Below are 26,323 nucleotides of genomic sequence, written 5' to 3'. Positions count from 1 at the left end.
ATCAACGCATGGAGACTGTCAAATATAATATGATAGCTCGCACTCAGGCAACGTTTCTACATAACACAAATGTGAGTGGGGGGGGGGGGGGGGGCAGTAGCTCAATAATACGAAGCGACAGATTGGATTAACGTTCCCACAGAAACTCGCAAACGGGTCGGAGGGTGAGGTTTTAGAAACGGGTCAGGATTTCCATCTGCCGTCAGAAAGGCCAGAATCACAAGGCGATAGTCACTGCAGCTGGCAAGCTGCCAGCCCGTCTAATGATGAACAATCTATTCAGTAATTGCCTCAATCTCTCAAAAATCATATCCTCCAAAGTGATTCACTGACCCTCCCCCCTCGATTAATCGTCAGGTTAAATTTTAATCTAAATCTGTGCGACAATGTTGCTCTTTCAACAAATCAAAGGCAAAACAATGTTAGATCCAGCCAACACTTAATGTCCTGCTGTTGTTTTAGCCTCTATAGTACAATAGGGAGTCTGCTGAGACGTTCGTTCTGCATCATCGTGGCTACTACTCCTTCGGTTTGCAAAAGACAAATATCACAGAGCGAGTGCGTTACTACCTCTCACATGTGGCGTTCAACAGGAACCAAAACTTCCTGCTTTGGGGGGAACTGAAGTGCAGTGGTTTATAATTTCCGAACAACACAAGTCGGATTATTGCAAATAAAAGCAGCCGCACACCACAATCACACCGACTGGCCTCTTACCTCCTCTTAGGTGAGACAGACCGGGACTAATGAACCAACAATGATAAAGGAGCGACAATTCCTTAGGTCTTGCATAACCCGCAAAACCGAAACGCTCTGCTCAGTTGATAAGCATCCCGTTGCTCCGGGGGTTGGACTGAGTTCAATGCCCCTTAAAGTATAAGATAAACGGTAGTGAGAAACAGACAATGCTTTCAGGAGACGGGCGCGGTTTCCAAAAGCAGGCGTGGGTGGAGGGGTGCCCAGTGTCAGCATGTGCCCGCCTTCCACTTTTCAGGCAGAATGAGCAACAAACCGAGTCCACAAAATTCAACAGCAGCATTTCAGTACATGTGCCAGTGTGAAGGCACCGCCAACCAGTACAGGTCCGTCCCGCCTCCCTCTCTGTCTCTCTCTCTCAGACTCCTGACATGATTGTCTGCTTACTGGCAAACACTGGCGAGATATTTATGACACTTTTAATGTACTGCGCTACAAAGAATCAAATTCGGCGGTTATCCACGAGGGAACGTCTTTTTATTTTGACCATCGTTTGATATTGGAGGAGTGTGGATTCCACAATGTAGCCTGGCTTTGACTGAAGTCAGCCAGGAACTCAAACAACAGCACACCTGCTCCAGAGAGACTGCAAAACGACTAGGGGGTTTGATATTGGCTTCCAAGACTGTAACTAGAGGGCTTTGGTTCAAGACCATCTGTCAGAGACAAATGGGAGGTGAGGAAAATCTTTGCATATGCAAAAAGTTCTTAGGACGTGGAAAGCTTCCTCAGAATCAGGGTTCGAGTCTAAATGTCGAACAGAGAAGTAAATGAATATTGGACAAGTCATTTAAAGAAGGGGGTAACGGGGCAGATTCTCTTTCAGAAAACCGACACAGGAACCAGAAACCAAATGGCATCCTTTGAAGATCGTAAAAATGGGCCAGTGTCAGGGAGGAGAGTGATGCTCAGTACGAGCTGACCGTCATTGCATTTGTTCACATTGCTGTGCTTTCGTTACATAAACAGAGCATAATTATATCAGTGTATTCACAGGGTATTCTAACTCTGTTACCACTCTTCTACAATATGGGAAATGAATTAGTTACATTTCTGCCTCCAAGTATTCTGGAGCCGCCTTTAGGACAAGGGAGAAATTACACCGGAGTGCCCCCACACACTTAAAAGCCACATCACAGCATAGATCATTTACAAATTAAAAATAGCATCGTCGCTGCTTTTGGTTTCTTTGAAGCTGCAGCATTCATGGAAAAGCCCTTAGCCGCAGTCAGTTCCTGGGCATCTTGGAGCTGCTTCTCCCTGTTTTGCATCGACAATGAAAAGTAAATAGTTTTCCAACTAGCATTACTGAGTAATTGTGCCCACGAACAGTATGTTGACAAAATCAACAGCAACTCAATGTAGTCATTCGCTGAAAAAGTTCAAAGCCAATAAAGATGGAAAGAAAGACATGGAACAAATGAAACAATTGCCTTTCAATTCTGTATTCATTTTGTTGTCAAGATGCAGAGCAATCAGTATCCACAAGCATCAAGTGTTATTTTTCTATGGAAACTAACATCACAAATTAATCAGAGAGCTCAGCTTGGAAACTGAAAGCCCTGCAACCTCACATCATGGCCACAGATTTTCTGTTTGCATGTCATGTGGCTACTGAAAATCTTCAAAATAATCCAACATTCTCAAACAATAAAAATAGAATTAAATTTATTCAGCCAAAATGAATCAGTAGTTCATCACTTTTATTTAATGCCCCATTTTGAATGATAAAACATCTCCTTGGTGAGAAAAATATTTTCACTTAAATAGAATGTAGCCATATCTGTGATAAATGTGTCAAAATGCTTCACTTACTTTCGAGTAGCAATGACTGGTGTTAGGCAGTCTACCATGGCAATCATTCTACCTTGGCAACATGTAACCAACAGCAATAAAATGTACACAATTTTGCTTGGAGCATTGGTAAAGATGTAAATTTTGAATTATATTGCAGCAAACAGAGGTGACAAGCTGTGCAAGCATCAGCAGGTATTGAAATATTGCATTGTATTCGGGAGAAAAAAAACAGGATTTTAAAACAATGTGCACTTATTTATTTAAGAATCACCCAAAACAGGCAATGAATATTGAGATACTGAAAATCATGAGCAAAGTAAGAAGGAAGAACAGAAAGTTTTTATTTATGAAATATTTTAACGTGGCTCTCAAAACAACAAATAAGCTTGAAGTGAAATGACTGGGAGGTAGATAAATATGTCATCAAATTTATACACATGCCGAAACTAACAAAACAAATGATAAGTTGATCTGTTTTTGGTGGTGTCAGTTGGGGGAGGGATGTTGGTCAGGACATTAGCTAAGCTTTGTAGCATGGGACCTTCACATGCTCTTGCATGAAAGGAATACAAAGAGATAGGGTTTTGTGATGGAATGGAACAGGACTGGCAAATTATGATATGCAAAACTGCACAGAGCAATGGCAGAGAGGGTCAGCTCAGTCTCCACTCTGGGGAAGGGGGTGCCAGCTGGGGAGAAGGAAAAACATTACTGGTGTGTGAACACGTATTGATCTGACAGTGAGTAACTTATCCCTAGCTTTTATTCCATCCTCTATTCATCTCAGATACCTACTAAGAAAATAAAACCACAATATTGCATGATTTTGAACAAGCAAAATACATTTCAGAATGTAATGTTAGACAGTTAAAAAAATCCACAATGTGTGTATATTCAAAATATATACTCTAACATCCAGAATTAACATGAGGTAAAGAAGAGTAAGAGACAAACTGTGGTCAAACATTCCACAGAGCACATTCAAATGACATGTACAGTCAAGATAGATCCCATAGATTTCTCTGAAACCTCTGATGCTACAATTGTAAACCTATTCAAAGGATATGATTGCAGACAGCTAGCTTCATTTATCTAACACTGTGCCTGCATTTTTCCAAGCTCAAATATTTCTCTGCTGTACCAAGCTAATGTTTCTATGGGTTTCTTTTACCACACTCTCCAGTACCAAATAGCTATTAGGACTTCAATGAGCTGCCCAAAGCCACCCACAACAATTTTGCTATATGGAGATATCCTCTTCGGTTGCTCTTTTCTCTGACAAAAGTTGTGTGAGAATATTGGATTATTTTGAAGATTTTCACATGACATACAAACAGAAAATCTGTGGCCATGGTGAGAAGTTGCAGGGTTTTCAGTTTCCAAGCTGAGCTCTCTGGTTAATTTGTGATATTAGTTTTCAAAAACAAAAAATACTTGATGCTTGTGGATACTGATTGCTCTATATCTTCACCACAAAATGAATACAGGATTGGAAGACAATTGTTTAACATTCTGTCACCTTCTCAGCTCCTCAAGACTTTTCCAGAACACTGACTGCCTGTAGATTGTCAACAATAGCATCCAGTGTCTCTTCCACTGTTATGACCAAAAAGGCAGAGATAGCAACCCACTGGTTAAATGTATCCAACCAACTGCCTAAAACTGTTTTAAGTTTCGCTTGAACTGTTTAGATTGACCTATTGGAAATTTGTATCAAAGTCTACACTTGTTTCTATGCAGGATGAAATGTAGCAACCATTGCAACAACCTGTATCTATGTTAAGAATTTCACTTAATTATAGCTGCCAGCTTCAGAACATGCAGAGACAGGAAAGTGCATTTAAGAATAAAATAAAAATATTTTTTTCCTTACAAAATAAACTATTTCCCTAGGTACAATATGTCCCTATTTTAAAATAATGCTTTCTAGATATAATTTTTGAATTATGAAACAAACTACATTGCCATTCCAGTTGGGCGGTGATATAGACTGTTATTCTGGATGTTACCTGGTAACCACATGACATTGAGATCAGCTGCTGATTTGGTTGTTGATGCTTGTGATTTTTTTTTACTGAGCAGGAAACACTAAAATACAGATAAATTCTGCAAATGATTAGTTTTAATAAGACAATTTTATAACAACATCTACAACAAGGTTCCATTCAATTTTGTTGGAGTCATATTTAGCATGAGGCAAACATCTTAAGCCTAAAGACATCACTGTACTTCTTCAGAGTAGTGTGCTAGGACCAACCATCTTCAGCTTTTAATTAATTACTTTCACTCCATTACAAGGTCAGCGATACGGATGTGTGCTGATGATTGCGCAACGTTCAGCATCATTTGCAACTGTTCAGATACTGAAGCAGTCCATACTCATATACAGCTAGATCTGGACAAAATTTGGGATTGGACAGCTACACAAGCAACAATTGTACCCGACAAGTGCAAGGCTCTAGCAATCCCCAATAAGTAAGGGTAAGTTTATTTACCTCCCTTTGACAAATCAATGGCATAACTATCATTGAAACCATTATCAGTAACATCCCAGTGATTACCATTGACCAGAAACTGAATTGAACTAGTCATATAAATGCTGTAGCTGCAAAATCAGGTCTGCTGCTATACTGCTGCAAGCAATTCATCTTCTAACTCCCTAAAGACTGTCCACCACGCCATTCTGGAATGTGATGGAATACTCGTCTGGATGTGTGCAGCTCCAACTACACTCAGGAAGCTCAATATCATCCAGAACAAAGTTAAAAATCACACAACACCAGGTTATAGTCCAACAGGTTTAATTGGAAGCACACTAGCTTTCGGAGCGACGCTCCTTCATCAGATGATGAAGGAGTGTCGCTCCGAAAGCTAGTGTGCTTCCAATTAAATCTGTTGGACTATAACCTGGTGTTGTGTGATTTTTAACTTTGTATACCCCAGTCCAACACCGGCATCTCCAAATCCAGAACAAAGTAATCCACTTGATTGCATCCCAAACACCAAATTCAACATTCACTCACTCCACCATCATAATGACAGCAGTGTACACCATCTGCAAGGTGAACTGGAGGCACTTGTCAAGGTTTTTTTCTACTGCAGCTTCTAACACCTGCAAGGGCAGCAGATGAGTGGAAACATCACCAACTTCATGTTCTCCTTTGAATTACAAACCATCTTAACTTGGAAATACAGCATCACTCCTTTATCATTGCTGGGTTAAAATCCTGGAAGTCCCTCCCTACCAGTACATATATGTACTGCAAATACTGCAATAGGTCAATAAGGTAATTCCCACTACCACCTTCTCAAGGGCAATTAAAGATTAACAAAAATACTGGCTTAGTCAGTCATGACCATAAGTTTATTTTAATCACAGGAAAATGCCCAAAGAAGGAGAAAGTCTAGTTAACATCAACCAAATTCTAGATGGTCTCATTTAATATGAAACTAAAGATATGGCTAATATAATATTCCAATTATGTAGCATTGACCATTACACACACAGACAAACAATTAAATTGTTTATCAAAATTTTGAAAAGTTAATTAAATGTTAAAAGAACAAGAATATCTGGATGCCGAGTTATATTACCTTTTCAGTTGTGTTTACATTTGGAGATATCATACTGAAGCTCAGCAGGGCATTGGGCAGATGTCTGGAACATTACATTCATTTCTAGGGCACAAGAGACATATACAAACTTTCACAGCTCTGCTTTCAATCTGATCATTGGTATTTTCATATTGAATATCATACAATGTTTAGGAAACATAAGAAAATGTTATATGATCTATATAGCATGACCTATATAGCATAGGGTGGCATGGTCACTCAGTGGTTAGCACTGCTGCCTCACAGCATCAGGGACCTGGGTTCAATTCCTGCATTGGGTGACTGTCTGTGTGGAGTTTCCACATTCTCCCCGTGTCTCTGTGGATTTCCTCCAGATGCTCCAGTTTTGACCCAAATTCCAAAGATATGCTGGTCAGGTGAATTGGCTATGCTAAATTGTCCATAGGTGTGTTAGTCAGGGGTAAATGTAGGGGAATGGGTCTGGGTGGGTTACTCTTTGGACGGTTGGTGTGGACTTGTTGGGCCGAAGGGCATGTTTCCATACTGTAATTAACCTAATCTAAACTAAATATTTATTTCCATGTTAAACCAGTACTCCAATTGACTCTACTGCACAACAAGGGATATAATATTTATAATGTTCTCCATTGATGAAAGCCCTGGAGAAGCAATGTAGTTGATGGTCTCCCACCACAATTAGAAAAGCAGATTAGGAGAAGCCTCTCAGAGGTTGTGTAGTGCCAAAGATCTCTGCAAAGCCTTCTTGCTATGCTCACATTCCACAATCCTGCGGGAATACCTCTGAGTATAAGCAAGCAGAGACATTGCTCCTGGTGATCTTATGGATTTTGGACATATACATTATGCTTTCTCTTGGTCAAGAAGCAGGTCCTTTAGATGGAGCCACACAATTCTTATCCTTCACCAAGTGAGTTAAAATGAACTAATGTGATATAAATATCTAATGAATGAGTGAAGTTATTCCAGTAATAAGGAAGGAGCTACAAAGGCGGCATCAGGATGTTCTTTTATGCAGGTATATTCTAAAATATAGTGCAATAAGCCTACCACTAATGTGATGGGCCATAAGGTCTCATACAGTCTTATATGATTCTATGAGCTTTAGACTTCATAAAAATATGAGAAACATCAATTCATCCTGAAAACAGGCACATGGACAGGACAAGAACGAATTATCTGAAATAATTGTTCAAAGCTATTTGCTGACCTTGGCTGGAGCATCCTGGAGACAGTCCTTAAATCCCCAGACCAGTGGTCAGAATTATAAGACTAGAAGTCTTGGGCTCTTGGGGCTGAGAAAGGAGGCAAAAAGGGTTGTTTGCATTCATGACAGTTATATAAATTGAATAGAAAAAGCTCAGTATTACTTACTGCTAAACAGTAATTACAGAACCAGAATGCTTTAGAGCAAATCCAGAAAATTGCAAAGTCTGGATTAAGCTCTTCTCCACAAAATGTCTCCAGCTGGGAAAGCATCTATCTGGGATATTCCCAAACACTGAAAACTGTGAGCAGAGGATGCAAGGGAAAGTGAAGGCTGCATTATATGCCCGATAATTCAATATGAAAAATAAGAGAAGCAGTGACCGTTACCTTTTTTCTCCGGATAGCTGTCCTAATGGCAAGAGGCCATTTCATATATACATACACAACACTCATCTTGTAACCAATTCTTAATTGGATGTCTGTCTCAGTTTCAGTATGTATCTGGCCATTGCTCAGCTGCGCACTTGTGCTGTCTCTGATCCTCGACTCACCTTCACTCAGTGGAATGTAGAGGGGAATCGCAACACGGGCGGTGTTCTGGTCGATATAGCGCGTACCCTGTAACAACTTACATTGGTCTTTTCAATTTATAAGATCATCTGACGTTCCCTTTCACCATCACATGGGAAGATGAAGCTCCACTCCCCTTCTCCACTAATTCGCTCCGGAGACAGAGAATATGGACGGACACAAGGTTTAAAACCCTCGACACAAGCTCTGAACTTGCGAAGTGACTTATGTTCCGGGAATCTGAAATAAACTGCGAGGGGGAGTAACGTGACCAGCTGAGCTCCACAACAGACACCTACAGGAAGTGAGTGAGACATCATCGCACTCCACGGGAACAATAACTGTACCAAAACAGACATGATAGAAAACATGTGGCAGGCAGACCATACAAAATAAACAAGTTCAGTTTGAGTTGGCTCAGGACTCGAACTGTCACACTCATCTGTTCAGCGATTAGTAAGTAAAATTAAATTATTTTGGGTTTCGCTTTAATTTCTTAACGCAAATAGAAAACTTACTTTGGGCAGTCACATAATTCAGATTTATGTCCATGTGTACTTGGCTTTCACTGTTTTATCTACCTAAGTAAAAATTATGTAAAAGTATCTGCCTATGTTTTCTCAAAATAAGACTTTTTTTTTGAAATCCCGCGCTTTATTTTCTTTATTCTTTCATAGGATGTGGACATTGGTGGAAAGGCCAGTATTTGTTGTCCATCCCCAATTGTCTTGAGCTGAGTGACTTGCTCAGCTCTTTCAGAGAGCAGTTGAGAGGCAACCACATTGCTGTGAGTCTGGAGTCACACACAGGCCAGACCAGGTAAGGATGGCAGATTTCCCATGCAAAAATGAACTAAATGCGTTCTACAACAATCGATGATTGCTTTCATGACCATCCTTACCATAACAAGATTTTTTTTTACAGGTACATAAGTCACAATCTTATAGTGGTCTCAGTGTTTGGTCTAGGGCGAGATATCTTATAAAGACACATCTCGAGATAATCTCTCTCCATCTTTTACGCTATTCACAAATAGCATGGCAAACTGTCACTAGGCAGTGGAGAGATGCCAATTGATGGTTATTATTGCTTGTTGAACACCTTGTTAAGGCCACAAATCACTCTGATTAATATTTAGACTCCTATCTTATCAAACTTGTGACACAAGATATATGTCAGGAAAACCCAGCCAGGAATCTGGGGATAATAGCTTAAAGATTCAGCTTGCTGCTTGCTCCAAATCACCTCAGTAATAGACACCAGGCAACAACATATCAGGGCACGAAGCATGTCACCATGTGTATGCACTCCTCCTTCATGGACAGTGGCATCCAGAACTAGTCTACCATCATACTATTCAGACTCACATTGCTAGACTCACCACAACTAGCATTAAAAGGCTGTATCAAGGATAATTTGTACACGGGGGAAGCACTCAGCTCACAGACCGGACCAGGCTGCATCAAAGGGATGCTCACTTGCCCTCTCAGCATTCATTCACTTATCACCACTCACATGCTCATGGTAACTGTGTTTTTCAGCCCTTGTCTTGTCTTGCCAAGTCAAAAAGCACAGAAGGGCTTCCTGAAGAAGGGCTTACGCCCGAAACGTCGATTCTCTTGTTCCCTGAATGCTGCCTGACCTGCTGCGCTTTTCCAGCAACACATTTTCAGCTCTGATCTCCAGCATCTGCAGACTTCACTTTCTCCTCCAAAAAGCACAGACACACAAACAGGCAACTTGCATTGTTTTCAAGCTGTCCTCAGCTTAGGGGCAGCATATGTAGCTACATCAATCTCACACCTGCTCCATATGCCAGGACACTACGCAATAAATATACTTAATGTGTGTTAAGCAGGCGGCCATGTATTCAACTCTTAGAAGGTAACCTTCACTGAAGTCCATGGAGGCAACAATGGACTTCAGGTTCTGGCACAGTAAGTCAAAGGCATCAGCCATGGTCAGACTTCTGGTCAGAGTGGTCACAGTCAGAAAGCCTATGCCTCTAAAGTCCCAGGACCAGATCATGGTTAGTCCATTGCCTCTGTAGTACCAAATCCAGAGAATAGGGCTAAAGCATTAGGGAGATACATGGATTCATAGGAAATGGTCAGAGATCTGCATTTCGCCTGAACGGAGTTTTCCGCTCATGTCAGTCAAGAGATCAGATTACAGTCAATCCATTGGATCTTTACAAAGAAACTAAGGGCCAAATGGGTGTCAAGTAGTTGTAGCTGTATTACTGAGACTCAGCAGTTTAGTCATTAGGACTAGGAGTGACAGACTCTGGGCATGAGCACAGCACAGAGGACAAAAAGCATATGCAAGGGGGGAGAAGATGAACCATTATTGTGGAGAGTGAATTGTGGGGAGGGCTTTGTCCAAGGGCAAGAGCACCCTGACTTCAAAGCAGGTGGGGGTGGATGCAGTGTAAGATCACAACAGGCATGGTCACTTCATATTCCAAGGTCAGGTGGCACAACCTCTTCTGGCAATCCTCTTGTACTATCTCTCAGTCCCTGTTGGAAAAACATTTTATCCTTTTCCACTTCTCTGCCATGTTGCGATTCTGTCATCAATGAGCAGGGCAGCTTCTGAATGTTAGTGCTTGTCCAGGTGCACAACAGGCTTTTAAAAAATGGCATGGATGCAAGGGATGCATCCTTGAATGAACTCCTTGAGTGCATCCAAGGCAGATATCCACTAAATGGCAAGTAGTTCAGGGAATGGCATGTGGTAAGATGGGGCGAAAATCAGAAAGAAGAAAGTGAGGACTGCAGATGCTGGAGATCAGAGTCAAGAATGTGGTGCTGGAAAAGCACAGCAGGTTGGGCAGCATCCAAGGAGCAAGGGAATCGACGTTTCAGGCAATAGCCCTTCATCAGCCTCATTCCTGATGAAGAGCTTATGCCCAAAACATTGATTCGCCTGCTCCTCGGATCCTGCCTGACCTGCTGTGCTTTTCCAGCACCACACTTTCGACTGAAAATCAGAAAGGAGAGACACCATAGGGACATGGTAATTAATTAATGAAGCAAATTTCCTAAGATAGGGCAAGAGAATTTGCTAGGCCTCATGTTGAGAAACACTCCAAAAACTTTGCACCATTCAGACTTAGGGGGAAAAAAATGTAGGTTTCAATCCATAGTAACAGTCACATCTTCTGATGCCTCTGAACACTTCATATAACTGCATCAAGGTCCCACCAAAAATTGAGGAAGTGTTGATTATAACTTCTAATCAGAAAATGTACTCTTGATGTTGGTCAGAATTTGATTTTCCAGTGCACTACCCCAGTGAGTTATGGTAACTGCAGAATTCCAACTCATTGTGTTAGGCGGTTTCTGAGCCAGTTCTGTTAACTCATTTGGTCAATACAGTCAGTATAAGATCATTAAGCAAGTCATCAGTAGCCCAGATTTCTCCATTAATTGTTTTTTTGTCCCCATTCATACCTATCTCATTGTACATAACAAAGACATTACAAAGACATCTCATTACAAAGACATTACCGTCTTTGTAAGAAGAACAGGACAGCAGACACATGGAAGCATGTCCAACTGCAAGCTCCCCTCTGAAGTCACATACCATTCTAACTTGGAACTATATTGCTGTTCCATCACTGTCATGGTGTTGAATTTCTGGAATGACTTACCTATCCATATTTAACAACACTATTGGGTGTATTGTAGCAGATGGAATTCAATGGTACAAAGCTGCAGCTTACCATCATCTTTGCACGAGCATTTAGGATTTAGTAATAAATGCTTCTTGCCACCATGACCTTCACATCTCATCAGCAAACAGAGAAAGGCATCATGTATTTAAACTGCTGCATTAGGACAGAGGAAATACATTCCATCAGTTAAAGTCATTATGAATTCTGCAATTCACTGTCTTCTTCAAATTGAGTCATGGAGAAGTACGGCAAGGAAACAAACCCTTCAGTCCTACCCATCCATGCTGATCAGATATCCCAACCCAATCTAGTCCCACCTGCCAGCACCCCACCCATATCCCTCCAAACTCTTCCTATTCATATACCCATCCAAATGCCTTTTAAATGTTGCAATTGTACCAGCCTCCACCACTTCTTGTGGCAGGTCATTCCATACATGTACCACCCTCTGTGTGAAAAGATTTCCCGTTATGTCTCTTTTATATCGTTCCCCTCTCACCCTAAACCTATGCCCTCTACCTCTGGACTCCCTCACCCCAGAGAAAAAAAAATGCCTATTTATCCTATCCATGCCCCTCTATGAGGTCACCCCTCAGCTTCCGACGCTCCAGGGAAAACAGCCCCAGCCTGTTCAGCCTCTCCCTGTAGCTCAGATCCTCCAACCCTGGCAATATTCTTATAAATCTTTTCTGAACCCTTTCAAGTTTCACAACAGCTTTCCGATAGGAAGGAGACCAGAATTGCATACAATATTCCAACAGTGGCCTAACCAATGTCCTGTACAGCCACAACATGACCTCCCAACTCAATACTCTGACTAATAAAGGAAAGCATACCAAACGCCGCCTTCATTATCCTATCTACATTCGAGTCACTTTCAAGGAGCTATGAACCTGCACTTCAAGGTCTTTTTGTTTAGCAACGCACCCTAGGACCTTACCATTAAGTGTATAAGTCCTATTAAGATTTGCTTTCCCAAAAAGCAGCACCTCGCATTTATCTGAATTAAAATCCATCTGCCACTTCTCAGCCCATTGGCCTCCAAATTTTCTCTTATCTTTACATTGCTACTAAGGTTGCTACTTAATTGATATTGTTAAATTGGAAGATTGAATGTTTCAAGGATTAGATCCAAATTGGTAGAAAGAGCATGCATTAATATCTGACAAAATTTTGTCCCTTACAATCTGTGTTATACTTGAATCTTGGTAGTAATTACATTCAAAATTGCTGTAAAAGACCAAAGAGACTGGACTATAACAAATTACAGAACATTTAAGGCAGCATGTCAGCTCAAGTCATAATACCTTGAAATTGCCAACTTACTTTATTCATTCTCTAAAACTGATTTTTATCTATTAGTTCATTTTATGTCTTTGTAAATATCATGTCACTGTTAATATTAGATAAGTATGAATAAAATTTATAATCATTTATGCTCAATTGAATAATACCATATATATAAATTTTGTCTGACATATATCGTCCCCTTCGTAATGCACAAAGCTCACAATGATGAGTTTCTTCCAATCCTATCATGCATTAAGTGCTTTCTTCAATCATCAGTTTATCTTTGAATTCACACCTTTTGACCATAAGCTCACGTTCCAGGTCTTCCAGCTCTGAAGGAGTTCTGTGTTATTGGAACTGCCACCTTGGATGAGATGTTGAATATTTTTCAGGTAGGCATTCAAGCTGTGTAGCACTGTTTAAAACATTCCTGGACTCCAAGACAACATTTTCCCTCAACATTGCAAGAGGCATTTTAATTGATCATTTATTGTCTTTGATGTTTGTTAAATCCTACTGTGTGCCAGTGGCTTCATTGCGTACTTCTAGGACAAGAATGACAAGTATTTAAAAAGTAGATATGAAATAATTATGGGACTTGTTGATGAAATAATAAACTTGCTATACTGACATACTTTTGTTTTTTGGCGCAAGATAGTTCAGGCCAGATGAGAAGCATCTTTCAAAGGAAGGCATTAACATAACAATGTAATTCAAAGATAGGCTACTTAAATATATGTATTCCTGATGAAGGGCTTATGTCCGAAACATCAATTCTCCTCGAATGGTGCCTGACCTGCTGTGCTTTTCCAGCACAACACGTTTCGCTACTTAAATATAAATGTCATAGTTAACTATCAATAATGGAGTATTGATGTTATTTTTCCAACAAGCAAATGTTTCACGTGTGGAGAATGAAACAGGTGAAAGGCTTATGTCCAAAATGTCGACTCTTCTACTCTTCGAATGCTACCTGATCTGCTGTGTTTTTTCCAGTGCCATACATTTCAATAATAAAATAGGTGAGACAATTATTGGGGAGATGGAAAATATCCGCTGATAACTAAGAAATCTAATCTAGAAGTGGGCTATCAGTGGGAAGTCAAGGCTATTTGAGCTATGTCCTTTACCCATGCTCCAATCCCCTTTGAGCCTTTCACTCGAGCAAATAATGAGGTATTGATATTACCATGCTTTGGTTGAACTACACAAATTTTGAAGAATGTGAATTTTGGACATCAAGCAGTCAATGTGATTTGACAAGCACTACACCATTAGTGAACGATGCGAAGCCACATACTGGACAGCCACAGAATAGTTTTTCTAAATCATGCAGTACAAAAACCAACTGCATTATGGAATATTTTTAAGATGCGTTATTGCGATGCTAGTTCACTGGCTGCATTGTCCTATTTCATGACTGAACTTCTAAGATGCAATGTTCAGGCCAAACAATGTAGAGCACAAAAGATAGTTAGATCCATGTAAGACAGAGGGTAAGGGGAAGGAGGGAGGTGGAAGCAACAAGATAGAGAGGTGGGAAGAGAAAGGAGCAGAAAACATGAAGGGAATAAGAAATGGAAATTGAAGTATGGGCCGCATGTCAGAAGAGAATGATGGAAGATTTGGAAATATGCAGAAACCTCCTAACTCAAGGAGCTGGAATTCTGCAGTTGTCATGACTCACCGGGGTAACACACTGGAAATCAAGTCCTGTTATTCCCAGAGTCATAGAACATAGAACATAGAAGAATACAGCGCAGTACAGGCCCTTCGGCCCTCGATGTTGCGCCGATCCAAGCCCACCTAACCTACACCAGCCCACTATCCTCCATATGCCTATCCAATGCCCGCTTAAATGCCCATAATGAGGGAGAGTCTACCACTGCTACTGGCAGGGCATTCCATGAACTCATGACTCGCTGAGTAAAGAACCTACCCCTAACATCTGTCCTATACCTACCCCCCCTTAATTTAAAGCTATGCCCCCTTGTAATAGCTGACTCCATACGTGGAAAAAGATTCTCACTGTCGACCCTATCTAAACCCCTAATCATCTTATACACCTCTATCAAGCCACCCCTAAACCTTCTTTTCTCCAATGAAAACAACCCCAAGTGCCTCAGCCTTTCCTCATATGATCTTTCTACCATACCAGGCAACATCCTGGTAAACCTCCTCTGCACCCGTTCCAGTGCCTCCACATCCTTCCTATAGTATGGCGACCAAAACTGCACACAATACTCCAGATGCGGCCGCACCAGAGTCTTATACAACTGCAACATGACCTCAGTACTCCGGAACTCAATTCCTCTACCAATAAAAGCCAGTACGCCATATGCCTTCTTCACCGCACTATTTACCTGGGTGGCAACTTTCAAAGATTTGTGTACATGGACACCAAGATCCCTCTGCTCATCCACACTACCAAGTATCCGACCGTTAGCCCAGTACCCCATCATTTTATTACTCTTACCAAAGTGAATCACCTCACACTTAGCTACATTGAACTCCATTTGCCACCTTTCTGCCCAGTTCTGCAGCTTATCTATATCCCGCTGTAACCTGCCACATCCTTCCTCATTGTCTACAACTCCTCCGACTTTCGTATCATCCGCAAACTTGCTCACCCAACCATTTAACCCCTCCAGGTCATTTATAAAAATGACAAACAGCAATGGTCCCAAAACAGATCCTTGCGGAACACCGCTAAGTGACGGCACTCCAAGATGAACCTTTGCCATCAACTACTACCCTCTGTCTTCTTCCAGCTAGCCAATTCCTAATCCAAACCTCCAACTCACCCTCAATGCCATACCTCCGTATTTTTTGCAGTAGTCTACCATGGGGAACCTTATCAAATGCCTTACTAAAATCCATATACACCACATCTACTGCTTTCCCCTCGTCCACCTCCTTAGTCACCTTCTCAAAGAATTCAATAAGGTTTGTGAGGCACGACCTGCCCTTCACAAAACCATGCTGACTATCCTTGATCACATTATTCCTATCCAGATGTTCATAAATCCTATCCCTTACAATTCTCTCTAAGATTTTGCCTACAACAGAAGTGAGACTCACCGGCCTATAGTTACTAGGGTTATCCCTACTCCCCTTCTTGAACAAGGGAACCACATTTGCTAGCCTCCAATCTTCTGGCACTATTCCTGTAGACAACGAGGACATAAAAATCAAGGCCAATGGCTCTGCAATCTCCTCCCTTGCTTCCCAGAGAATCCTGGGATAAATGCCATCAGGCCCAGGGGACTTATCTATTTTCAACCTTTCCATAATTTCCAACACCTCTTCTCTACATACCTCAAAGTCATCCATTCTACTTAATTGTGACTCAGTATTCACACCTGCAACAATGTCCTGTTCCTGAGTGAATACTGACGAAAAGTATTCATTCAGTGTCTCCCCAATCTCTTCAGCCTCCACACGCAACTTCCCACTACTATCCTTGACTGGACCTATTCCTACCCTAGTCATTCTTTTATTCCTGACATACCTATAGAAAGCCTTAGGGTTTTCCCTAATCCTACCAACTAAGGACCTTTCATGTCCCCTCCTTGCTGCTCTTAACTCTCTCCTCAGGTCCTTCCTGGCTACCTTATAACTCTCAATCGCCCCAATTGAACCTTCACGCCTCATCTTTACATAGGCCACCCTCTTCCATTTAACAAGGGATTCCAATTCCTTATTAAACCACGGCTCCCTCACACGACCCTTTCCTCCCTGCCTGACGGGTACGTACTTATCAAGGACACTCAATAGTTGCTCCTTGAACAAGCTCCACATATCAATTACACCCTTGCCTTGAAGCTTACTTTTCCAGGCCACACATCCTAAGTCATGCCTCACAGCATCATAATTTCCCTGCCCCCAGCTATAACTCTTGCCCTGTAGTGCACACTTATCCCTCTCCATCACTAGAGTAAAAGTCACCGAATTGTGGTCACTGTCCCCAAAGTGCTCACCTACCTCTAATTCTAACACCTGGCCTGGTTCATTACCCAGAACTAAATCCAGTATGGCCTCACCTCTTGTTGGCCTATCTACATATTGTGTCAGGAAACCCTCCTGCACACATTGGACAAACACTGACCCATCTAACGAACTTGAGCTATAGCTTTCCCAATCAATATCAGGAAAGTTAAAGTCCCCCATAACAACCACCCTATTACTTTCACTCTTCTCTTGAATCATCCTCGCAATCCTTTCTTCTACGTTTCTAGGACTGTTAGGAGGCCTGTAAAAAACTCCTAACAGAGTGAGCTCACCTTTCCTATTCCTAACCTCAGCCCAAACTACCTCAGATGGCGAGTCTTCATCCATCGTCCTTTCCACAGCTGTAATACTATCTTTGACAAGCAATGCCACACCTCCCCCTCTTTTACCCCCACCTCTGACCCTACTAAAACATTTAAACCCTGGAACCTGCAACAGCCAATCCTGTCCCTGTTCTACCCATGTCTCCGTAATAGCCACAACATCGAAGTCCCAGGTACCAACCCACGCTGCAAGTTCACCTACCTTATTTCGTATACTTCTTGCATTGAAGTATACACACTTCAAACCACTTTCCTGTTTACAGGCACCCTCCTTTGAAATTGATGCCATGTTCCTCACCTCCCTACACTCCAGGTCCTGCACCCTAAAGCTACAGTCTGGGTTCCCATGCCCCTGCAGAGTTAGTTTAAACCCCCCCAAGAGCACGAGCAAACCTCCCACCAAGGATACTGGTGCCCCTCAGGTTCAGGTGCAGACCATCCTGTTTATAGAGGTCCCACCTTCCCCAGAAAGAACCCCAGTTATCCAAATACCGGAATCCCTCCCTCCTGCACCATCCCTGTAGCCACACATTTAACTGTTCTCTCTCCCTATTCCTCGACTCTCTATCACGTGGCACGGGTAACAAACCAGAGACAACAACTCTGTTCGTTCTAACTCTGAGCTTCCAACCTAGCTCCCTGAAAGCCTGCCTAACATCGTCAGCGCTCCTCCTACCTATGTCATTGGTGCCAATGTGGACCACTACTTCGGGCTGCTCCCCCTCCCCCTTAAGGACCCGGAAAACACGATCACAGACATCACGTACCCTTGCACCTGGGAGGCAACATACCAAACGTGAGTCTCTCTCGTTCCCACAAAACCGCCTATCTGTGCCCCGAACTATCGAGTCCCCAATTACTATTGCTCTGCTCTTCTCCACCCTTCCCTTCTGAGTAACGGGGACAGGCTCTGTGCCAGAGGCCTGAGCCCCGTTACTTACCCCTGGTAAGTCGTCCCCCCCACAAGTATCCAAAACGGTATACTTGTTCTTGAGGGGAACGGCCGCAGGGGGTCCCTGCACTGGCTGCTTCCTCCCAGTCCCCCTCACTGTCACCCATCTATCTGCCATCTTTGGAGTTATTACTTCCCTAAAGCTCCGATCTATGACCCCCTCTGCCTCCCGAATGATCCTAAGTTCATCCAACTCCAGCTCCAGTTCCCTAATGCGGTCTTGGAGGAGCTGGAGATGGGTGCACTTCCTGCAAGTGTTATCAGCAGGGACGTCCATGGCATCCCTCACCTCAACTAAAGTCATCACTAAAGTTTTTAAAATCCCCAACCTACCTGATTTTCAGACCCAGATTGATAAAGAGTTCAGACAAGGATTCTGTCCTGATCAAGAATCCCTATTTATGACAGGTAATTAGATTCTAGCTACAGGTAACAGTTAAGTAAACTCTACAAATTAAAATTCTAAACCCCAGATAAACCTCCCCTTGCACATACACATTCAAACAAGGGGGAGAACCACATGGGCACAGGGAAACTGGACAACCAGTTCTGTAGTCTTTGTCACAAAATGCGTTGGTTTGGTTTCATGCTGATCCAAAGATTTCTTCTCAGCCTTCTTTTGCTTGCACTGGTTTGCAAGAGGCAGAAGATGTCTGCTTCACTTATGACAGTTCCCTGACTTATCCGATTCTATTTGACAAACTGCAGCATCTGCTGAAAGAAAAATAAAATGGTTTTCTCAGGTTTAGAGTGATTTAAGGGAGAGAACTGTGAGAGAGATTTTGGCTGCTGAAGACCTGCCAGCTTTTGTTTTGGCATGACAAAGCTTGTTGCTGTCTTATTTCACAGCCCAGCTACCTAACAAGCAATCACATGCTTATTGGTAACCAGAGAATTCTTGCTCACTGATAACTGAATACCAGTCACACCAATAAGCTTCACTTGTAAACAATCCTTTGACCCCAGTTCGTCACCCCATCGTTGGAACCCACAGCTACCCAAACAGGGTTCACAAAAGACAGCCCACATTCAAAAGGTGGGATCTATAGTGTTTACTCCTGAGATGAAATGTCTCTTCCTTCTTGCTATGAGATGCCATGATCACCAAGGCCAAGGTCATACACACTTTCAGTTTCCCTGGTTTTACCCCATCTATGGAAGATGTTTTGTCCCTACGGTTCCTTTCAGAATCCTCAGTGTGGTCCTTGCTCCCATTTGAATAGTGTGGAAGTCCACTGAAGGTAGTATGAATTTATCATTTCTGAAATTGATAGCATTCGTTGATAGTCCACTGAAGTAGCAAAAGATGTAAAATGGAAAAAAATTAGACTATTGTACTGTGATGCTTGCGTACTATTTAGTTGAGTTGGTGAATATAAACATTGCTGATTCATTTTAGAAAATTTGCAAAGGAGTAGTTAAGTTTCAGTGCAACGTCCTTCTAAAAAAATGGATATCAAGATCCACAGTGGCTTCAGCCTCAAAACCTCCCTGCAGCTCTTCCTGCCTAATTACGTTAGAGCTTGGGATAGGCACCCTATTATCACAAGTACAATCATGACTGTGTCATGAATAACTACACACAGGAAATCATTATTTAATAAGACTACATAACTCAGGGCAGTGAAATATGCACCACTGAGGCAACTTGGGCAATTGTCTTAGTAATCTTTTCCTGTCATGTATTTTAGAAAGGAATGAAGATGAGCAATTGCACAATAACTAGAATGTGAAACCTTACATTCCATGAACAATAAGTATTAAAATTTAACTTTTAAAATATGTATTTATGATGTTACAAATTATAATAAGAAATAAAAATAATTGCACAATCACACACATATATTTTTGCAGAACTAAGGAGACTGGCGCTGTTTAAAAAGACCTTACCAACATATCAAGTTCATAGCTGCAAAACTCAGATGACCGTTAGAAAGAAAGACACTGAGTTAGAGAAGAGAAGGGAAAAACAATGTTTATGTTTAACAATTTGAAAGAGTAGGATCTGTATGGAAGAAAATTTAATTGGCAAATTCAAGAACTTGAGAATCATTTTTTGCAAAAGCAAATTAGGAGTATCAGGAATAGAATTGGATATGTCTTGATTTTTAAGATTGTCCAGATGGGTCAGATTTGGGTTAACCAGTGCTGTAAATCCTTTCTACTTAGTAAGATAATTCAACTTTTTTACACAAATAATCTCTTGTGCATTCTCAACTTTAATCACATTAACATCAGTGGTGGAACTTCAGCTGCCTGGGCTCTAAGCTCTGTAGCTTGCATTCCTCCTTTCAGTCTGAAATTAGTACCCTACCTTTTCATCATCTGCCTTGGCTATAATTCAGAGTTTGTTAGATAATTGCTTGTGTGAAACACCATGGGATATTTTACTACATTAAATGCAAGTTATTGATATTGTGATAAATGAACAATGTTACTTAATTATGTGTTGCCAAAACGTTGTCATTTACCTACTTTTCCATTGCAAACTGGCTTTTGTGTTCTCCACATTATTACACTTCCAAAATAGTTTACTGATTGTAAAACACTTTGAGAAATTCTGAGAACATGGAAAACATTACATAAACTGGAGTGCTGTTTCTTTTCTTTCTACAGATGGTGGTATTTTACAGCATCTATCAACTGGGAATCTATGAGAAAAAAACCTCAAAGAACTGCAAATGCAGGAAATCAGAAAAAAAAATCAGTAATTGCTGTAAAAGTTCAGCGGGTCTGACAACATCTGTGGAGAGAAAGCAGAGTTTCGAGTTCAGTGACTCTTCCACAGAACTGTTCTTCAGAATACTGATACTGCCAGAATTGCTGAATGTTTCCAACAATTTTTGATTTAAGAATCTTCGAGACATAGCCAGGGATATCCTAAAAAGGGACCTAGATTTCTGAAAAATGAAAGAAAATCTAAAGAGAACAGGAAAGTGAAATAAAATGCTTCTACAGAAGTGCAGTACTTTCACAAAAATTCTAGAGAAAGAACATGCTGACTGGATGAAAGGAAGAAGACAGAATAGAAAAGTTAGAGGAAATAAATAATTTACAGCTGTCAGACTGAAACAAAAGTGACAGCATATCTAAAAGGAAATTATAGTTAAATACAGATGTAGTAAATTATCAGCTGGTAGCATTATTCTGATTCCTTTTTCTCTGTTTTTTGAGAGCATTGTCTCCTTTACACACTCATTGAAGTAGCATCAGCCCAACAACAGTATAAAAAGGTTAAGAAGTTACTGTATTAAAAGCTAAGAGCTCCTTCAACTTTAATGTGATATTTTGAAACTTCAGTGTTCATATAATGCATATTAAGTTCTTTCCCAACACATAAGTGATTTTGATATTTAAAGGAAAACCATCATTGCAAGTCACAAAGTGGCAATCATTCTGAAGCTGCAGGTTAAGGACTGACACATTGATAAGTAATAAAATGCGCAGCAAATTCTATTGAGACTGCCATCATGAGATAATTCCCAGTATTTTTACATGTGACAGGATGATGTTGCAGTCGAAAAAACGTTCACATGTTATAATCACTTAACATGTTAGGAATTGGAAGGATTCAAAATTGTCTTCAAGGTAGGGGACAGCGTAGTGGTAGAAGGTTGCTTTTCAGACTGAACGCCTGTGATGTGCCACAAGGATCAATGCTGAATCCACTGATTGCCATCATTTATATAAATGATTTCGGTGTGAATTCGGTGTGATTCCAAAATATGGTATAGTGGACAGTGAAGAATATTATCTCAGAGTACAATGGGACTTTGATCAGATGGGCCAAAGGACTGAGGAGTGGCAGATGGAGTTTAATTTAGATAAAGGTGAGGTGTTGCATTTTTATACGACAAACCATGGCAGGACATATACAGTTAACGATAGGGTCCTGGGAAGCATTGCGGATCAAAGAGAACAAGAGATCCAGGTGCATAGTTCCTTGAAAGTGGAGTTGTAGGTAGATAGGGTGGTGAAGAAGGTATTTAGCATGCCTGCCTTCATTAGTCAGAACATTGAGTATAGGAGTTGGAACATCATGTTGCGGCTCTAAGGACTAGGTTCCTTTCTGAAGAAAAGATGTAGTTAAACTTGAGAAGGTGCAAAAAAAAGTTACAAGGATGTTGCCAGGATTGGAAGGTTTGAGCTATAGGGAGAGGCTGAATATGCTGGGACTTCTTTCCCTGGAGCATTAGAGGCTGAAGGGTGACCTCATTGAAGTTTATAAAATCATAAGGGGCATGGATAGTGTAAATTGCCAGTGTCTTTTTCCCAGGGTAGGAAAAGGTAAAAGGGAAAAGATTTAAAAGGGACATAAGGGATAAGTTTTTTACGCTGACGGTTGTGCATGTATGAAACGAGCTGCCAGCGAAACTAGTGGAGGTGGGTACAATTACAACACTTAAAAGGCATCTGGATGGGTATATGGATAGGAGGGGTTGAGAGGGGTTTGAGCCAAACGCTGGCAATTGGGACTAGGTCAGATTGGGATGTCTGGTTGGTGCGAACAAGTTAAACCAAAGGGATATTTAAATTCAAAGGAAACTGTATTTCTCTCGCAACATCTGTGAACTCAGGATATCATGAGTATTTTACAGCCAATATCAAACACTTGAAGTATAACCTCTGTGGCTTGTAGAAAATATGACAGCCTGTCTACACACAGCAAGTTCCCATCAACAGCACTACGGTAACAATCAAATAATTTGTTTTAGTGAAAACAAATGCTGTGGATGCTGAAAATGTGAAGTTAAAGAAAAAGTGTTGGAGAAACTCAAGAGGTTTAGAAGCTTACGTGGAGACAGAAACTGAGTTAACGTTTTGAGTATGTTGTGGGGCAAATCACCAGCCTCAAAGTCAGAGTCAGGGTTTAATGACAGAGTTTATTGTACAAGGAAATACTGGAGCTCCGGGGAAGAAAGACACCAACAGCACAGTGGTTAACTGCAATACTTCTCTCAACCTGGAGCACATGTCAACTTGCTTTTATACATTTTGTGATATAATAGATCAGTGATGAGGTTATTGCCTCTGTAACATTCATGCAGTCATTGTCAGTTCCAGTGCAGCCTATTGTTAATTTCAATGCGATCATCAACAGTTTCAGTGCAGACATTGTCAGTTTCAATGTCTGCGTGGAAGTCCATTGCTCTAGTAATGGGCGCTAATCACTCTTCCTGAGAAGGACGATTACTGCAGTCCTGGCTATTAACATTGTCTCAAACAGTTAGCATTTCTATCAAACGTGTTGGCTGGACCCAAACATTTCGGCAGGCAGTATACGCTACTCATGTGTATTGTCTCCCCCACCTGCTTTAAAGTGATCAACAAGGTTGTGAGTGCATTGTGCTGGCATTCTGGTGGCCCCAGGCAGTGGCTGTGTTTGCTCTGCTGTCTCCCTCCATATGTCCAGCAGCCATCCTGTGTGTCAAGTGGCCAAGTGATGGCTCAGTGACCATCTTGGGTGTCCGTGTGCCTATTGTCACCCTACCCCATGCCATCTCCCACTTTTCACCCCCCTTTGTGGTCAAGGAGGCAACTTTGGAGATCTCCCTCAGACCACACAATTTACATGTAGAGATGGGTCATCTCTTGTAGCTACTCCTTCTGAGGGGTACTATGGAGTGCCAATCTTGTTGGGGGCTGTTTCATGGTGACACTTGCTGCTGGTACAGTTCTTGTCAGTAGCACCTTACAGCAGACCTTTAAACACCCGAGGACCACACAGAATACCAGCATGATTGCAATAAGTAGAACTATTCTGTTTGCCAAATACGTCCTCAAGATTTACTTATCAACCAATTTAGCCAGCTGTCTGTATTTGTGGCTCCCTGTCAAAAATTATCTTGCTGGTCTCAGATATTCTTGATGGCTTCTGTAATGTTATAGGAGGCATCAATACCACGGGTGATATAATTGTCACCAATAATTGTACAAACTCCCCTTTGCTATGATAATTGATAATCCACCGCGTAACATGTTTGCTGTGTGTAGAGACTGAGTTCAGCCTGCTCAGTATTAATTGCTTCCAGAGCTTTCGAGGTATTATTGCCTAAGCTAGTTAGGCAACATACAAGGTAATTTGGTTTTTAGCACTGATGACCCCTGCTGTGCCCCCCCAAAGATAGAGATCCCAAGAATACATATCCCAATAAGAGGACCTGCCAGTCAGCACAGAACTCCTGACTGATGGAGCAAGTCACTATACTTCTACGAACATGCGCCCCGTTGGGGCATGGTACAGTAAGGGGTGCAATTGTCCCTGCCATGAACAAGTTTGAGAGGTGTGGGGTGTCTGTCACATAAATCCCCTTAAATAAAAAAACAAATCCCTTTGCTGTTCAGTAACATACATTGTCCTGTCATTCCGTCTGTCTGTCCACCTATGTCACCCCTGATCCCCTGTGTGCCCTTCCCAGCTGGTAAGTGTTGAACGGGTATGTCCATGTGGTAGAGCTGACATGGGTGCCATTGTACTGACCACATATGAACTGTCTGCCCACAGTCACATTCAAGCATGCCTGCTCGCTGCAGATGCAGGTAAACTGTCCCCTGGTGACTGTATAGCGCTGATAAGTGCACTGTGCCTGGATGCATGAGTCATTTTTGGGAACCAGGGCATAAAAGCATCCCCATCCCTGTCCTGTGAAACAGAGTGGGTAATTACCAGGTTTTAAATGGGTCTTCCCTTCCCTAGGCTAGGGGGCCCAGCCCCAAGGGCTGGTGGTCCTGCCCAGCTGCACATATCTACCCTGGAGTCCCCACTTGTATTTCCCTATCTGCCCTTTACACTGTGCTCCTGAGGTGTCTACTGTTTATAGGTCACAAGGGATCCACACCAGGGTAGCCACAAATAAGGATTCATCTGATCGTGCCAGGGGTAGCAGGCAGTTTGGTTCCCATATATACTTAGGTGGGTTTTATAGAAGAGGTTTTCCTCAAATCCTGACATGCTCCCAACAGTCGTGACACTTAAACACAGTGAAATTAATACAGGTATATGCATTTTACAGTTAAAATAAAGTTATCAAAGTCTTTCTTTTCGTCAGGAGGTGAAGTTGTGCTTCTGTGTGGTTTGTTCTGTTGTGTTTTCGGTACTCCCCCTGGGATGATTGTTCTGTCCGCTGCTCCTGTTTGCATCTGGGGAATGGTCAATGACATTAGTTTGGTCACAGGCATCTTTAAATGGTTTTAGTTGGGTCCGGTGCTTCATGTGCCTTTTCCTTTAATGTCTATGCAGGCACAGGTGTATGGCCCATTCCATTTTGGGGCATAGCCTGGTTTGTAAGGCAATGCTCTCACTAGGACACAGTTTCTGCTGCTGGGACCTCAGGGAAGATTTCGAGTTCCCCTGCCTTGTCGTTTTGTCCTGTTTATCAATTACAGATTTACGCATCCCTTTCAATTGGGCACTTAATTCTATCACATACTGCCAAATTTTCTCTTTTCATGGACTCACATCAGTGCCACCTGTGATTATTGTCTCTGGCAATTGCATTGCTCGCCCGGTCACTAATTCATATGGTGTTAGCCCAGTTGCCTGATTTGTGGTAGCTCTTAATCACATTAGTATGGTTGGCAGCGCTTCAGCCCATGTTCTGCCTGAGGTTTGCATAGCCTTAGCTAAAGTATTTTTGAGCGTTCTATTCATTCTCTCTACCATCCTGAGCTCTGGGGGTGATAGGGAATGTGAAATTTTTGTCTAATGCGGAGTAATTGGCAGACAGTCTTCATGATCTTGCCTGTAAAATGTGTCCCTTGGGTCAGAGTCAATCTGGAGGGATACCCCCCAACCTCAGGATTACCTCCTCCGCTAATATTCTGGCTACAATGGTAGCAGTGCAGCTTTTGGTTGGGAATGCTTCTACCTACCAGGTGAATTGGTCTATGATGACCAGGCAGTACGTTTTCCCACAGGAAGGTGGTAGTGGCCCCGTAAAACCCACCTGAAGGTGTTCCCAGGATCCCCTAGGTCTGGGCTGGTGTCCCATTTTAACTTTCATGGGACTCCCTGGGTTATGTTGTACTCAAACAGTGCATCTGCAGCAGTACTTGGCCACGTCTCTTTCCATTCCCTTACACCACCACTCTCTCCCTAGGCTTGATGTCGTGGCTTCGCTACCTGTGTAGGAGAGCCCGTGG

General features: G+C 41.9%; 1 protein-coding gene and 1 long non-coding RNA gene across 13 annotated transcripts in view; one reads left to right on the top strand and one right to left on the bottom strand.

Moving 5' to 3' along the window:
* LOC122563516 (MOB kinase activator 3B) overlaps nucleotides 1–8,153 on the bottom strand; it is a 168,088-nt gene extending 159,935 nt beyond the window's left edge. For 2 of the 12 annotated variants that reach the window (XM_043717337.2, XM_043717374.2), the window contains exons 1-3: nucleotides 7,989–8,135; nucleotides 7,358–7,442; nucleotides 6,148–6,231 (exon numbers count right to left, since the gene is read on the bottom strand). The gene's annotated coding sequence lies outside the window, so the exon portion shown is untranslated. The other 10 variants (XM_043717354.2, XM_043717417.2, XM_043717380.2 and 7 more) reach the window with 7 other exon arrangements.
* On the top strand, nucleotides 1,078–25,649 carry LOC122563563 (uncharacterized). The gene is made up of 6 exons (XR_006315651.2): nucleotides 1,078–1,432; nucleotides 4,852–5,034; nucleotides 8,011–8,382; nucleotides 8,604–8,745; nucleotides 13,217–13,287; nucleotides 20,798–25,649. It is a non-coding gene; the product is annotated as an uncharacterized LOC122563563 (long non-coding RNA).
* Nucleotides 25,650–26,323: the final 674 nt, after the last annotated feature.

Source organism: Chiloscyllium plagiosum, unplaced genomic scaffold, assembly GCF_037043375.1.
Source record: "Chiloscyllium plagiosum isolate Xiang-an unplaced genomic scaffold, Cpla_swu_hap1 HiC_scaffold_2, whole genome shotgun sequence".
NCBI classification, from domain to species: Eukaryota; Metazoa; Chordata; class Chondrichthyes; order Orectolobiformes; family Hemiscylliidae; genus Chiloscyllium; species Chiloscyllium plagiosum.
Note: the sequence above shows the minus strand (reverse complement) of the source record. Positions and strands in the feature narration are given on the sequence as shown.